This window comes from Sturnira hondurensis, unplaced genomic scaffold, assembly GCF_014824575.4.
Source record: "Sturnira hondurensis isolate 20B ecotype Veracruz unplaced genomic scaffold, ASM1482457v3 Scaffold0014384, whole genome shotgun sequence".
Classification (NCBI taxonomy): Eukaryota; Metazoa; Chordata; class Mammalia; order Chiroptera; family Phyllostomidae; genus Sturnira; species Sturnira hondurensis.
This window is the reverse complement of record NW_028087015.1, coordinates 20,057,224-20,073,689: the sequence shown is the minus strand read 5'-3', so window position 1 is coordinate 20,073,689 and position 16,466 is coordinate 20,057,224. Positions and strand designations below refer to the sequence as shown.

Here is a 16,466-nt window from a genome sequence, read left to right as displayed (position 1 = left end):
AACCACCCCTCAAGCACCAAAAATTCAATTTAAAATATATCACCACATTTAGCAATGAGCCATTCCTATGAATTCCCCCAGTCCCATGACCATCTCTCAAACATAAATATTTCTCAATTATTCGTGTTTGGGGTATGATACTACTAGAAAATACAAAGTCTGCCCAGTGAATTTTCCACATAAAATATTACTGATGATGTAAAAACCAAATAGTAACAAAGAATTAAGCTGATTTTTAATATTTACTATAAAGTCAATGCAGCTCACCTCACAAAATAATGAACAAGTTAATCAAAGAATACACTTTGTATAAAGTGCAACATTTTTATAAAGAACAAAGTACCATGTTTTTTGGACTATAAGACACACGCTCCCCCACGCCAATTTGGGAGGAATCATGGTTGTTAATGCTGCTGTTGAGTTCTGTTTATATTTACATTGGTGACATATTATGTTATTTGTGTTATTAAATATTTTACCACATTTTTTGCTTCAAACTTTTTTGCCCTGTTTTCCTCTCAAACCTAGGTGCATCTTATGGTCCAAAAAATATGGTAGGTTTTTATAGCCAAGTAGAACATGGTCAAATTAAAAGAGGTGTATTTTAGTATAGGTGGACAAAACAGCTCTAGCAAGAATCTTAACAAGTGAAAGCAAAAAGGAACCTAAAACACAGTTGAATAAGAAGCAGCTTCAGGGACGGTGCCAAGGAGAAAAGACTTTGTTCAAGCTGTGGGCTGAAGAAAACTTAACAAAGTAGGAAGCACAAAGCAAGCAAAGATACAGAAATGTTAGCATATAAAAAAGGAGCCATTCATAAAGAATATGATAGAGTCTAAACTGAAGTTTAAACAGGGGAAGAAGCTGTGCATGGCAAGTAATTTAAAGTAGGGTCAGGAAAACGGATGATGCAAAACTGCCTTCGCATTCACAGAATGAGATGAAAGGTCTTATGGAAGTGGTAAATGAATTTGGCTTTCCAAATTCTGACTCGGAGAATCACAGCCTCTGTCAGGGGTGTCCAACCTTTCGTCTATAGGCCACACGGAAAGAAGAAGAGTTGTCTTGGGCCACTCATTAAATACACAGTGACACATAATCATAAAAAAAACCCTCATGATATTTTAAGCAAATTCACGATTTTGCAGTGGGCCGCATTCACAGCCATCCTGGGCGGCATGCAGCCAATGGGCCACGGGTTGCCCCCCACCCCCGTGGGTCTAGACTTCTGCTAGCTAGCCCCATGGCTCCAGAGCGAAGTACCACCTGAAAGGTCCTGGACAGGAGATAACTGTGACTGACTGCTACAGGTGTGCACAGCATGAGCAAGTGGCTTCTCACGTTGGGCCATTTTTTTTCCTGAGTTAGAAACAAGGTTTAAGGAAGACTGCTACTTACTGCACCCCACCTAGGGCTGACCTATGCATCCGGAGCTGAAGCAATGTGAGGCCACAATGGCAAGGGCTCCTGGCTCAGGCCTGGCAGGGCTGGGGCAACAGTGTCTGGGTTCTCAAGGGCCCTAGGAAGTCTAACAGTTTGAGATCTCAAAGAAAACAGTGCCTCCAGAACAGAATAAAGACCTCCATACCCTAGTTAACAAGTGTCTGTGTTGATATGAACTGAATGTTTGTACCACCCATCCCTCAAATTTGTACGAGTATGTTAAAACTGAATCCCCAATATGATGGTATTTGGAGGTGAGGCCTTTGGAAGGTGTTAACTTGTGAGGGCAGAGCCTGGATGGATCAGATTAGTGCTTAAGTACAACAGGGCCCAGAGAAGTCCCTCCCCTTTCTCCAGGGGAGATTACAGCAATACTCAGTCCCCCAGGAACAAGAAAGGGAGGCCTCACCAGACACCCAGTCTGCAGGTGCCTTGATCCTGGACATCCCAGTGTCCAAATCTCAGGGAAATTAGTATTTATCGTTTAAGCCACCCACTCTATGGTATTTTGTTAGAAGAACCTTAATGGACCAAGAGAAGCATCTACAGTAGTTATCTGCAGTAGTACCTATGCCAATGAGCTTCTACAACGCAACACCTATAGATTTGTAGTTATGCAAATTATCTTTAATTCGGGATTTCAGGGTTTTTTAAAGATTTTATTTATTTATTTTTAGATGGGAAGGGAAGGAGAGAGGGAGAGAAATATCAATGCATGGTTGCCTCTCATGCGTCCCCTGCTGGGAACTGGCCTACAACCCAGGCATGTGCCCAGTGCCCTGACTGGGAATTGAACCACAATACTCTGGTTCACAGTCCCGCGCTCCTGAGCTACACCAGCCAGGGCCGGGATTTCAGGGTTTTAATGTTTAATGTGATGAGGAGTAAGGCTTCCTCCATAATTAAGAGATGCTAAAGCCCATGGAACAGTGGTCTGTGAATAAAAATATATATATTCAAGGAGCCCTAGAACAAGAGCACCAATGGGCAAAAGTGCTTTAAAACCTATAAAAAAAACAAAACTATAATGTGACACGTATTTTATTAATGGTTTTTATCAATATCATGGTGTTCAGAGTCATCCAGCTCCCATAAGCATGCTTAGTTTAGGGTGCCCACTATACTATAGGCTGGAAACTATTCACACCCTGACAGGGACACGCTGCCTCCTTCTTCCAAGTTTAAAAGAATATTTCTGTGTCTGAACTTAGTCAGCAGCTGAACTTGGTTTTATTAATCCTCAAGTTTATGCAATGAGAGTGTTCAATTATAGAATAAACACTAAACCTTCTTTATGGTAATGATTACCAAACACTACCATACCCCAGGGTAATGCCAACTAGAGCCGAAGCAGATAATTTTGAACAGTTCCGTTGACGTGACCTCTCATTTCAGTTTAAGCAGCAGAGTCAACTACAGAATTAATGCCACATATGCACCAATGTTTGGAAATCATTCTTATGTAGTATCTTTATCCAGCACACACAGCAACAGTTTATGATGGAAACAACAAGCTTTTATTTTAAAGTATGACATAATTGTTTTCACATCAAATCAGTAGACATAGGTCATAAAAGAGGATGCCCTGATATGCATATTACGGGTCACTCTCTCCAGGTGATAGACACTGACATGAACTTGGTGCTTTCATTGCCATAAACAGTGGCTAAATTTAACTGTGCGCCAGAGAGATGGTTGCATTTATAGCCAATGTGAGAATTCTGAGGACTTAAGAGGACTATAAGCAACCATCTATAAAACACACTTAATAGAATACTGACTAGCATGAAACCATCATTCACTATCCCACATCTGGAATATCTGAGTATTTGAACTGCAGTCCCCGTGATCAACCAAGAGCAAGACAGAAGAAGCCTCATGACCCAGGGGCTACTGACCAGTCAATGCCTAAGACCGCTTCGTGGTGGCCCAGACTCGGAGACGTCTCTGCTCACTGCTCACTAAAGCCCTCCCTCCAGGAATCAATGGGAAACTGCTAAAAAGACCATAAAACACTAGATATTTTCCAAACCCTCTGCAATGCTTTTATCCCCTGATTCCTACAGAATGAAACCACCAATTCTTTTAAGTTAAAACTGGAACCATCTGAAGTGCCAAACTCATATACTTCATTCCCGCCACTGTCATATACAAAAAGAGATCCAATTTCTTAAGTTAGCCTGAGGGGTTATTCCATCAAAGGCAGACCTAGTGCAGGCCAGGGAACCTCATGTAAGCCACATCAGAGTAGATGTCCAACCCTCAAGAAAGAGAAACACCACCACAGAATCACTGTCAGCCCCCTACACTGCAAATATGGATATATACGAAAGTTTCTCCCTTTCCTTATTTTTCTATTAGCTGAGTAATCAATAAAGTTTAAAAGAAAAGAGAAACTATGAACACACTGTGGTTGATCACAATTGCTAAAACTATTAATGGTGCCGTCAAAGAATGCCTTCTTCCTCTTAGGGAGCCGCACGGTGAGACGGCACCTTACTGCGGCAGACTGCGGAGTGAACGTGGGAGGTGTGCTCTTCCGGGTAAACCACTCAGCCTTAACATGCAGCACACCTCAAATTTTGTGGGGAAATCACAGTATGACTCAATGTGTCAGCAAAGAGTCCTCTGATTTAATATTTTTAAACAGCTTAAGTTTGAGCCACAGAAAACCCCAATTTTGCATGCTGTCTACACGTGCTAGTTTTGCAGCCTTGTCTGTCTCCAAACCTATCAGCTCCTGGCAGGTCAGTAGGGCCAGGAGACTCTGTTTTGTTTCAGTGAATTGATCCAAAAGCCTGACACCCACCCAGTGCAGTCAAAGGGACCGGAGAAGGGGGTGTCTGGGACCCTGGTGGCTCATAGAAATAGTGACCGCTGTCACACGGCCTCTGCTCCAGTTCTGGCACAGATCCTACGAGGACTTCGGAATCCCATTCATTTCCAACAAATGCAGCCATGTATGGCACTTATTTAAAGGAGTCTAAGAAAAGTTACCCAAATGGCAAGCAATAAATTAAGTTTTATTGCCTGAGAACAATTAGAGCAAGACAAGAGCATGGCATGTGGACCAGGAAAGGCTGAGTCACACTGGTTACGTGACCTGTTACTTATTTCTCTGTGCTATAGCTTCCTCATTTGTACCATGGGATAACAGCGGCACCTACTACATTGGGGTGTTTTATGTTAAAGTGTTAATCTTTGTGAAGCTTAGAACCACTGCCTGCTTAGCACACAGTAAGCCTGCATTCTGGAAACAAAAAGGTGGTATTTTTTGCAATTTATAATTAAAAAAGATTACACAACGTTGTGAAATGTCATTTAAAAATGAATCTGTGCATAATTCTGCCTTCCTTGTAAAAATGGTTTTACATTACCAGCTTAGAATCAAAATCACAACAATCCAAGCTTTTTATTTATAAAGTACAGTCTTTGAAAATACATGTCTCTTAACAGTCCCAAATGCAGGACTACAGATTGAAAAAGAAAAAGCAGCTCTGGCTGGTGTGGCTCAGTGGATTGAGTGCCGGCCTGAGAACCAAAGGGTCACTGGTTCAATTCCCAGTCAAGGCTCATGCCTCGGCTGCCAGCCAGTGTCCAGTAGGGGGAACACAAGAAGCAACCACACACGCATGTTTCTCTCCATCTCTTTCTCCCTCCCTCCCCCACTCTAAAAATAAATAAAGAAAATCTTTTTAAAAAGAAAAAAGAGAAAGAAAAAACAAACACCACCAAACTACTGGGGTGATATTTCCAAAGACCCGACTACCACCATGATGGCTACCCACAAAAAGGATTTTGAGTTAAGTACCAATTCACAGATTTGGGAGAAATCCAGACGAAGAGTTTTGCTTCACTAACTGAAGCTTGTGCTTTCAATCGTAAGAGGACATTGTCAGATTCAAATATGCCCCACATATCTGAATTCCTAACTGGATACAAACTAGAATCGACCCGACTTAGCAAGGCGCCGGGGAGACGATGACTGAACCTGGACCAAGATCAATGGCATGGCCTCACTTAACACATCCTGCAGGACACAGAGGCCCAGATCCCAGGGGGGGTACAGGTTCAACAGTTATCGCTGAATATACAACCACCTGTTGCATGTACAGCAGCCTCCACTTATCCACAGTCACTGTTGTGGAAGTACTAAATGGGAAAAGTCAGAAATGATAAGTTTGACAGTGTGCGCCATTCTGAGCAGTCTAATGAAATCTCTCTCACCCCAGCTCAGTCCGGCCCAGCACATCAGTCATCCTTTTGTCCAGCGGCCCCCCGCCCATTAGCCACTTAGTAGTGCTCCAGGTCATCAGATCAACCATCAGAATATCACAATGCTTGTGTTCAAGTAACCCTTAATTTACTTAATAACAGCCACAAAACATAAAGTAGGGATGTTGGCACTTTGGATATGCCGAAGAGAAGGCATAAAGTGCTTCCTTAAGGTGAAAAGGTTCATTTGTACAGGATAAACATAGTATATACAGCGTTTGGTGCTCTTTGAGGTTTCAGGTGTCCACTGGTGGTCTTAGAACATATCCTTTGAGAATGGGAAAGGGGAGACAGCTACTGCACTAACACTGACCTATTTTATTCAGACCCTGAGTTTTGTGACTTCCAAAATGGTTACCAAGAAGAAACGAAGACAACAAGGGGACTTTTCGTACACAGCACACCTTCGCACAAAGAGCTAAAGGCAATGTGTATTATTTAGTCAAGTTTGATCCTTCAGGGAGGGGTGAGGAGCTGTGTAGCTTTCCTCCCCAACTCATTCATACATTTTATTCAATGAGCCAGCTAAATTGGCTTCTTACAAAGCTAAAGGAGCAAACACTAAATCAATACTACTTTCCCAGACACTTATCAGAGAGCTGAGCAGTCCTCATTTGAGTGGAAAGACGCTTCCAAGTTTACCAAATAGAAAGCAAGCAATTCACAGTGTACACTCAAAAAGAAATCTCCACATATTCTTTGGAAAGTCACTGTCATGTCAGTGTTTAAATACAATTCATAATGAGTCATGTTTAAATAGTCATATCATTCCACACTTCAGAAATTACGAACAGCTGACGGCGCTGGAAAGTAGGATGACAAACTGAAAGTCCAGTGCAAGTCCAGTGCTGTTCTGAAAAAAAGAGAGCGATTTAAATAGAGAAGACATGGAACGGCACCTAGACGACAGGACAGATGTAATTCAAAACTATCTTTCAAGTCACAAACCAAAGAAAGTGTCAGCAGAAGTGTCCAATTGTTTCGATCCATCCAAAACCGAATGTGACTGGGGAAAAGACAACGAGCCCCCAAGTAAGATGGTGTGACAAGGGAGAAGAGATGGCAGCAGAGGGAGAAAAGGCAGGTCAAGTTCAGGTGTGACATGGCTGTGGCTACACTTCAGTACATTCAGTTGAGACTATTCGGGGGCTGGTCGAGCATTGTTACTCCAGGTTTCCATGGATTCTACAGAAACCCATGACCACGGAACACCAAACGCTCACCACAGACTATTAAAGGCTTCTGCACATGCTTCTAAGGCTTGACATTAGTCTCCATTAACACTTAACTACATGTTTCATCAGATAAACATCAAATTATTTCTAAGATAAACATCGGTGGGTGTCAGTTGAAAGGGAGAGCAGGGACGCTCAAGCTTCTCCAGTTTCTTTGAAGTTTTATTTTGGTTTCAATAAAAACTCAACCAGCCAGCTCTGTAAACTGAGCTGGTTGAAACTAGTGACCACTCTTCCTGGACGAGAAGACTGAGGTGACGAGTAGATCCAAACAAGCCTGAAATGACTTTTAGGAGAAAGTCCAGTGCTGTTCTGAAAAAAAGAGAGCGATTTAAATAGAGAAGACATGGAAAGGCACCTAGACGATAGGACAGATGTAATTCAAAAATATCTTTCAAGTCACAGACCAAAGAAAGTGTCAGCAGAAGTGTCAAATTGTTTAGATCCATCCAAAACAGAATGTGACTGGGGGAAAGACAACGATCCCCCAAGTAAGCACACACAGGCAATTAAACAGCCTCCAAGCGTGTCACAGTTCATACCACCTTGGTGGCACTATAGGTTCTCTGCCTTTAGAAGGTAACACCAGGGAGCACCCAGTAAGGGCCAGGTGACCGAACCCTCATTTCCACCCCTCACTTTCTGAGGTCCACACCTGTCAGGGCTGCGAGTCCATTCAACCACACACTGAGGCTGTTTTTTCCTTCAAAATTGAAACTGTCCAAGTCACCAATGTGAAGAACGGACCTTTAGTCCGTGTTTGAATTCCAAGAGCATTCCAGAGGAGCTCACGGAAGGTCCTGCTGTCGCTGTCGGACAGCCTTCCTGACACCTCCGGGAAGAATCCTTGGTTGTTTACCACAGCATGGGCTGGGAGAGTCCATCAACACGCTTTCAAAATATACAGAAAAATTCCAGCTTCTGGAAATTTCAGGGGAATTACAGAGCAGCATAAGCAGCTCCATTGATTCCCAGAGATACTGCCTATTGAGACTTCTTTCTTAGAATACGGATCTAATTAAAAGTGTGCATTATTCACCACACTTGAACTTTTAGATATTAGGGTCTATGAGGACTTGACAGAAGTCTTTAATTCCTATTATTAAAATATTTCTGTTTTTATAAACAATGAATGAAAACTAAACTCTGAGGACATGCTCTCAGGATATGCTCAGTAGCCATTTACCTATTTAGGAGAGAACACCAATAACACAGAGTAGTCAAGTCTCTTTTGACAACCAGGACACTAGCTTTCTGAATGGTCTGCCCAAGATGCCCACAAATACATACCATGGTTTGAATACACACAATAATAAATCACTTTTGCTTTTCTCACCCAAGGTAGAATAATCTCTCAGATTAATCATTAATTCATCTTGAACAATTTACTGTGGGCCTCCCACACCTGAAGTTCTAGGAGAACCAACAGTCAAGCAGACAGGGTACCTACGTCCAAGGCAATTTCCCCATGGGGTTGAGAAGTAATCAACTGTCAATCAGCCATTATACCTGACAGGTAGTACAAATCAGAATGGAAGGCGAAGTCTAGAGGAATGGTAAGGGATGGGTTACCAACCTTACCCTAACTTTGTTGAGAGACTTCCAACAAAAATCACGTTCAGGGGCCCCAGCTACCTCTGTAAGCTATTTGCAATCCAGGAATCAAGAGCAACCCCCACTTTATGACAGAAAAGGCCAGCTTTGTGGGGAAATATAATTTGTATGGCAAAACATTAACAGAAAAATGATCTATCAACTTTAGCACTGGAGACTTACCCAATCCACAGAGAAACTCTAGAATCAATATTTTCCCAAGCAGGTTTTAAATCAAGATAAAATATTTTCTTCATATAGAGACACCCTCCGTTGTCACATGTTCCATGCAATTTCAGAGTCACTTCCATGTAGCCTCAACTTGTTTCCTAAAGATCTCTCTGGAACAAAGGACAAGCACCATTCATCCAAGTAATTTCCCTCAAAGGAAGATTTCAAGGATCCTGAAAACCACTGGGAGCTTTTCTTGGCATCTTGAAGACAATGGCAACAGCAGGTCATCCCTGCTCTTCAAGTTGAGTCAGGCTGAATGAGCACAGTTAGGTGGGCAGGAGGGCGCACCTGATGGGGATATCTCCCCGCAGTCCTCCGTGGTCCCTCAGTTACGGTAAAGATGCTGCTCAAGATCTAACGTATATTCTTGCTGTGGTTGAAGATCTAACTATTCTTAGAAGGCTTTTCCCTCAATTCATAAACCCAAAGTACTTTGTTTCTGATAAAAACTTATGATATGTAAATGTCTTGTCCATCTAGTGATTAAGACCTTGGAATTAAACGAACTCAATCCTGAATTCCATATTCTCCAAAGTGATAGGTACCCTTTAAATAATAGCCAATTGAACTTGGAATATCTCACAGGACTTAATCAAGTCAGAGGAGGATCTGACAGCAGAATAGAGAAAGGACAGAGGTAATGACTGATCCAAGTAGTTCCTCTAGTGACTCTCCACTGGTGAACACCTCTATCCCACGTTATCTACAGACGAACACTTGTCTCACTGTAATTACTGGTGTACTTGTTTGCCTCACTCACTATAAACTCCTTAAAAGGAAGGAAACAGGCATCCATCCCCCAGCTCATTGAATAAACAAACACTAATTGTGCAATATTTTAATGTGGTTTGTATTTCCCCACATTGCATTTAGCAGGGTAGAAAAAACCCACACTGCTTGCTCATTTGAACTGCTTTCAAAAAGCTTAGTCTTAGAAATATACTTACGAAGCCATGATCATTCAATAAAGAATGAATTCATCACAAAAGCAATACTTCTAACTATATGAAATAATTTTTTACTTATGACTTTAAGTGAATAAGTATACAGCAGAAACAGACATGAGAACCTAAATTTTGACACCAGTCATGCCTTGGGTTTCCTTATCGAGGCCACAGCAACTTCCCTGTTTAGATTCTCCAACTTCAAGATGACACCTTGACCTTCACCCTGGCAGGTCTCATCAGAGAGTTTAAAGATAATAATAAAGGGAAATATCCTCTAGTAAACTGCTTGGAAATCCACATAAAAAAGTATATCAGTCATCTGGTTATTCATTTATCATAAATTGCTGCTCAGCCATCAATGCCAAGTCATTCCAGCCAATTACATTTTCCAGAGACACAATCTATAACGTGTGCCAAGGCTTCAAAGTAGAACATGGAATTTGGTATGGGAGAGATCAGCAGTCAGTATGGCAAGTTAGAGAGGCTCAATAGTACATAAAATAAAAAAACTAATTGCAAAGAGCTCCCACAGAGGCCTTTCAATTCTACTGCTCCCCTTAAATCAAACTGACTTGACCCTATGGGAATAGATGAGCCATGACCAATTAGCTGTGCCCTCCCCTCCTGCTGGCCAGCTCCTTCGGATCCTTGTGGAAGTCCATCCTGTGTGTTGGGGGTGGGGCATCAGGGGAGGAGGAGGAGCCAAAGGAGTCACAGCAGCAGACAATGCCATAAACTAAGTGTATTTAAAACAAGATCATTTTAGGGCAAAGTACTGATTTAGCAATCAAAGTAGCAGGTGTTTATGGTAGACACGGTATGAGTATGTCTTAAACCCGAATGCAGCTCACAGATGCAGACAATAAAGACCCTGCAATCCCCTCAATTGTAACCAGTTTTGATATGTCAAAAAAAGGCTACTAAAATTAAAATTCTACAAATAAAGTATCATTATCTAGAAATGTTCTAGAATGAGTCCATTGTATTGCCAGATTAGACTTGCTTACCAGAATCCTGCATTATTATTTAACTATAGGTTGCTTGAGAAATCAATTTCATGTTATTGTAAAAAAAAAAAACTACACCTTTTAAATTTAATAATAATTCCCTCAATAAGAATTGGCTTTAGAAAGCTAGACACTGACCTGTGAAGGCCAGTGAAAGTCAGGGATGAGACAATGAAAGTCTAATGTTGACCACAGAGAAGTACCTGAAAACACGGAGATGTGGATGGGAGCACAAATCCTAAATGTTGTCTGATGTTCCTCCTCTCCCCTCACAAAAGCACTGTGATGTTTGCACAAGGTTCATTTACTAGCTGGCTCCTGGATGTGACTTTAAAACAAAGGACAATACTCTGACACATGCCTTATTGGTACAGCACGATGCCAACAGCCACCATAAAACATCCCATTCTGTGCCTTCAGCCCAATACTGGACCGCAGGCTCTGTGCTGGCAACTGACATCCAAAGATGAATGAAGTAAGTCCTGGCCCGGAGGAACTCACAATGTAGAGTAAGTAGTCAGCACAGAACCAGGACTAGATTCCTATTTATTTTGCTAGGTTTATATATAATCAACTAATGTGTAAATTAAGATTTTAAACCATATGCTCATCTGAGGGCTGAGTACTCCTGACTTTACAAAGGCTTCCCAAAGGCTGTTACAAGATGCATTGGCTAAGAAGCACGTGGTGGGAGTGATAGCACGTAACTTCCAAAGCTAGCTCAAATGATGCTACGGAGCCTCTGCCTGGTTCTCTGGGAACATCTGCTTTTGGAGCCCTGAAAGACCACGTTAGAAACCTGACCCTCCTGCCCCAGCTGAATAGCTCAGTTGGCTAGAACATCTTCCTGATACGCCAAGGTTCAGGTTTGACTGTTGGTCATGGCACATACAACAATCGACCAACGAATGCATCAGTAACAAATCGATGCATTCTCTCCCCCCTCGATTAATAAATTTAAAAAAAATTTTAAACGAATGCACTGGTTGAGTTGCTTACAATAACAGACCTGGAGCAGACTCCTCATGTATAATGACTTGGAAGAGGGGATGAGGAGTGTAAGGACATGAGCCCAGTGTCAGTCCTGGTAGTTTACTTCTGCAAAGACTCCACAGCACTGTACTGTTCCCCACAAATGATATGCGATTTCATCCTTCCTTTGAGACTCTACCTTGCGAGGAAGCTTAGATGCCTGAGCCATTACTACTAATTACTCGTAATGTCTCAGAGATTTAGAACAATTACTACCAAGGTTACTGCCTGGAAACAGAATAATTACACTAATTGGAGTTCATCAGATATTCATCTTCATAGTAAGCACAACCGATAAGGTTAAGTTTACTGTCCATAAATGAAAGTCATCTCAGCTGCCACAGGTGACTTCCAAAGGACATGTGCCCTCCATGAATATAATGTACCGAAGGCAACCTTTGACACTGAACAAATGTGGAGTGCTTGATATATATCAGCTCTATAACTGTTACAGAGCACTGTGATGGGTCGACAAAACCAACGCAGTCCTGCCTCCTGGGTCTTTTCATCTAAAGACATTAAATAATCATATCAGTTTTTGATAAGTGCAGGAGCAAAACATAGGGGGAAGGCGTCTGAGAAAGTGGTATTTAAGCTGAGGAGTACTTGGGCAGTGGGACAAAGAATATTCCAGACAGAAGGAATAGTAAGAAAAGAGCTTGGAGCATTGGAAGAACTGGAAGGTGGGCCATGTGGCTGGAGGACAAAGGGTGGGAGACGGGAAACAAAGCAGGTCAAGGTGACAACAGCGGATCACGCAAGACCTTGCAGATCAGTGAAGGATTTTACTATTTTATTCTAAGGGCAACAGAAAGTTGTGACACATACACACAGGCATGCCCTGCTTAGGTTTAGAAGAGTACTGGGCGGTGACTGAGGACAGGGAGAGAGGCTTTGCCTGGGTTCGTAGCTTAAAGTAGGAAGTAAAAAGGGAGCAGTTTGCCTCCCCAAAATGTGCCTGTTTGGGATATTGATTGTTTTAGGCTGGTTAATTTTAAGAATCAGAAGCCATGGGAGAAGATCTGAAAATCAAGTAAAGTTATCCTTTGTAAAAGGACCTTTACATCTGCAAAAATCTCCATTTGTAAAGGTGTTTCCCTCACTGTATCAAAAAGATATCTAAATCCTTAAAGCTGTTGTGAATGGAGAAGGCCTGGACTTAAATCTGAGGAACAATTTTGCCCTTATTACCTGTGTTTTTCCTGCTATAGTGGACTCTTTCCCCCAACATTTTCTTTTCTCTTTAGTTGGAGGTGGTATGCCTGTTATTAAACTTTAGTCTGTCTCAACTTGATTGTGAAAATCAAACCTTGAAAGGTGAGGGAAAAATTTTTCCTCCCTGACAGGGGGAATGGACTTATGTGCGAGACAATTACAAGGTAGAGTTGATGGAGCTTTGCTACCAGAAAAAACTCCGCTTCCAGGGATGAATGCAAGACGGTGTTATTGACCAAGACAGTGATCACTAAAAGAAGACCACGGACACTGGCTTGGAAATAGAGGCTGTATAAATTAAAGAGTTAAAATAAAATATTCTACAGTAACTCATATCACATGTTTCACAAAGAAGATAATTTACTAGTAAAAATCTGTATTAAAGATATTGAACAGTACCAACTTTAAATTATTTTAGGGTCAAGGATTTTTCTGGTATGGTAAAATTGAATTGTTAGATTTTGATTGTGGATTAATGAGGTACTTATTGGGGGCTAAATGTCAAAAAAAATTGTTTCAGGTGATACCTACTAAGCTTAGTAATCGATGTATGTAGAAAGCTATTGGTTCAGGAACTGAATGTATGACCCACCTTGACTCCAGGAGACCATAAGCAGTTCCACGTCTGTACCTCAGGAGGTCTCCAGCAACCAAAATGGTATCTGAGCCATTGTGCTCCAGGGTCAGATGACCACTGCCCAGGGCACAGATAAAGGCCACCCCCAGGATACGGCTGAAAGAATGCTGTAGCTTTTATCTAATAACTTTTCCCTGAATTCTAATCCCCTTACCTACACTTTTCTTCTCCTTATAAAAAGGGTCAGTTCAAAATGGAATTTAACATGGTCTGTTAGGGTGCCAAACCCACCGTCTTCGCAGATCACCAACCATGTGAATAAAGTGCCCATAGAGATTCAATTCCTGTCTCTCTGCTTATTGGGTCTGGTAGGTGACAGGCAGCATAAATGCCGGCTTTTTCAGTTTCAGTAATATTTTTATTGCTATAGTTAACACCATGTAACATGATCTGAAATTTGAAAACAGGAAGCAATAATTACATCCCTTAAGAGAGCACCCTCAAAGGTTGTAAACTGCTTTATAAAAAAAGAGTCTCTCAAAAGAGTTAAGTGTGTTGTAGTCAGACAGGGTACATCCATCTTCCAGCTGTTTCCTGGTAAAGATCAACCTCTGCTGGTCAGGGGGGATGCCCTCCTTGTCTTGGATCTTGGCCTTGACATTCTCAATGGTATCACTGGGCTTGACCTCCAGGGTCTTGCTGGTCAAGGTTAAGCCCAGTGACACCATCGAGAATGTCAAGGCCAAGATTCAAGACAAGGAGGGCATCCCCCCTGACCAGTAGAGGTTGATCTTTACCAGGAAACAGCTGGAAGAAGGACACATCCTGTCTGACTACAACATCCAGAAAGAGTCCGCTCTACACCTGGTCCTGAGTTTGAGAGGAGGTTACTAGGTTTCCCCTTTAAGGTTTCCACACATTTAATTGCACTTTCTTTCAATAAAGTTGTTGCATTCCAAAAAAATAAAGGGGGTTAAGTATGGACACACCCACATGCACATTTGTTGGGAATTCCCCTCAAAGAATCCCTTAATTATCACTACTTGTTTTATGGCCTGGAAAGGCCCCAAAGTTCACCAGCCTTGACTTTTGTGTCATCCTAGACTTCACATGATTCCTGACACTTCTCACTTCCCACTGTGTAATGTCCCACTGTATAGAAACCTAGCAAAACTCCAGCCATTCTTCCCACATGGGCTTGTGCTACAGCCTCTATCTTCTAATGTCTTCAAGTCTCCACCCAGTAAGGCTTGGCCCCGACTAACATTCTGTACAGTGAATTCCTACCAAGAAGCATGGATGCTAGAATAGGATTCTTGTCAATTCTTCCATCTAGCATAAGAAGGCCTGCTTCCCACTGCCACTGTTGGTGGGAGACTCCAAAGTGGGCTTTCTCTGAATAACTCAAATTTACTCAAGACTAGCTAGTTCTTTACACTAGACGCACTAAGCAAATCCTTCTCTCTTCCTTTACGCACTCCCCTGTAACATTTAGATATATAAATCACCTAATGAAAAGGCCTTCAGGCAGAGGAAAAGCATGACAGCATACAATTGAGTGTTAGAATGGAAAAATAGGTTTCGCTATGTGTTAATGCCTATCAATCACTGGCAGCTGCCTGGAGCCCTGTGCTGGGAGGGATCCTAAGGCCTCCTCCGCAAACCCATGTCCATCATGAGTACAACAGAGGGAATGGGCCCGCACCCCTGAGGGACAGTGGAGCCACAGAAACAAGGCTTCGAATCCCACACCAGGCTCTGGCTTTTCTAGCAATGTGAATCTTAAGAAAATGAACCCCCCTGCATTTAATGTGTCAGATGAGGACACTTCAAGTTTGTCCCACTGGATTTGTGAGCACTAACCAGGGGCTCAAGTGTTGCTGGTTTTCCCTACCCCCTACTTGAGGGCAGGAACGTGTGAAGGAGCACTTTGCAAGAAATTCATTTGTTGAAGCCCTAACCTCCAGTACCTCAACATGTGTCTGTGTTTGGAAAGACAGCCTTGAAAGAGATGATTAAGTTAAAATGAAGCCAGTAAGATGAACCTTTCATCCACTAACACTGGTGTCCTTTATCAAAGAGATGAGGACACCCTGGCAGAGACACCCGGGATGCAGGCCCACAGATGCAAGATTCTGTAAGAACAGAGCAAACAGTTGGCCCCCTGCAAGCCACGGAGAGAGACCCCAGAAGAAATCCAACCTGTCGGCACTTTCGATTTGGACTTCGAGCCTCCACAACCGTGAGAACATCGATTTCTGTCGCACAGTCCACCCAGACTGTGCTTTTGTTACAGCAGCACTAACAAGCTATGGGGAACAAAGCCAGTGCCTGCCACCACGTCTACCACCTTCTATTACCATATGCATGCCCACCCTCTCCTAGTCATGCTTCCTCCTCTTGGGGGCTATTTTCTTTTCACTCCTGTGGAACACCAGAAGGAGGGTACCTGGGGCTTGACCCTGAGGGGTCAATCCCACACCAGGGTAGCCTTGGCTGGTGTGGCTCAGTGGGTTGAGCATGGGCCTGCAAACCAGAGGGCTGCTGGTTCAATTCCTGGTCAGAGCCCATGCCTGGGTTTTGGGACAGATCTCCAGTGCAGGAGTGCAGGGGAGCCAAGCACACACTGATGTTTCTCTCTCTCTCTCTTTCTCTCTCCCTTTCCCTCTATCCACAAATAAAGAAAATCTTTATTTAAAAAAAAAAAGAGAAACAAGAGGTAACATTGACTGCTGACCTAGAAAAACATAGTTTTGCTTCCTGTATTGTACTTACCAGAAACCCCACCCCAACATGCACACACAGGGCATTCCTGGAAACAGAAGGGAATGGCGTTCCCCTCTCTCCATCCAGACGCCTCCCTGCAAAATCACCGAATATTCGCCGTGCTGAACTTCCCCCCAGCACT

At 42.6% G+C, this 16,466-nt stretch overlaps 1 protein-coding gene and 1 long non-coding RNA gene across 4 annotated transcripts in view; one reads left to right on the top strand and one right to left on the bottom strand.

Moving 5' to 3' along the window:
* Nucleotides 1-16,466, bottom strand: part of BASP1 (brain abundant membrane attached signal protein 1) — a 68,776-nt gene that overhangs the window by 18,935 nt on the left and 33,375 nt on the right. The gene's annotated exons all lie outside the window — the stretch shown is intronic.
* On the top strand, nt 3,973-14,522 carry LOC118998705 (uncharacterized). Of its 2 annotated transcripts, none has more exons than XR_005068927.1 (3): nt 3,973-3,986; nt 13,046-13,048; nt 14,273-14,522. It is a non-coding gene; the product is annotated as an uncharacterized LOC118998705 (long non-coding RNA). The 2 variants fall into 2 exon arrangements; XR_005068926.1 differs by having other exon boundaries at nt 14,267-14,522.